We start from the raw sequence: 525 nt of genomic DNA on the forward strand, positions 1-525 counted from the left end.
ACTCGTTCACCCAACCCAATGATGTCCCCCAAGAGTTTGGCCAATCCATGGGGTCACCCAACCCAATGAGATCCACCAAGGGTTTGGCCAACCCAAGGGGTCACCAATCCCAACGAGGTCCACCAAGGGGTCACCCAACCCAACGAGGTCCACCAAGGGTTTGGCCAACTCAAGGGGTCACCCAACCCAACGAGATCCATCAAGGCGTGACCCAACCCAATGAGATCTACCAAGGGTTTGACCAGCCCAAGGGGTCACCAAACTCAACAAGGTCCACCAAGGGTCTGGCCAACCCAAGGGGTCACCCAACCCAACGAGGTCCATCAAGGGGTCACCCAACCCAACGAGGTCCATCAAGGGGTCACCCAACCCAACGAGGTCCATCAAGGGGTCACCAATCCCAACGAGGCCCACCAAGGGGTCACCCAACCCAACGAGGTCCATCAAGGGGTCACCCAACCCAACGAGGTCCATCAAGGGGTCACCAAACCCAACGAGGCCCATCAAGGGGCCACCCAACCCAAC

The 525-nt window shown here is 58.7% G+C and overlaps 1 protein-coding gene across 1 annotated transcript in view; it reads left to right on the forward strand.

Moving 5' to 3' along the window:
• The window catches only part of LOC120509327, a gene marked incomplete at its 5' end in the record, with an annotated part of 16,747 nt that overhangs the window by 4,413 nt on the left and 11,809 nt on the right, over positions 1-525 (forward strand). The gene's annotated exons all lie outside the window — the stretch shown is intronic.

The sequence above is a fragment of the Passer montanus genome, unplaced genomic scaffold (genome assembly GCF_014805655.1).
Source record: "Passer montanus isolate IOZ18808 unplaced genomic scaffold, ASM1480565v1 scaffold504, whole genome shotgun sequence".
Lineage (NCBI taxonomy): Eukaryota > Metazoa > Chordata > Aves > Passeriformes > Passeridae > Passer > Passer montanus.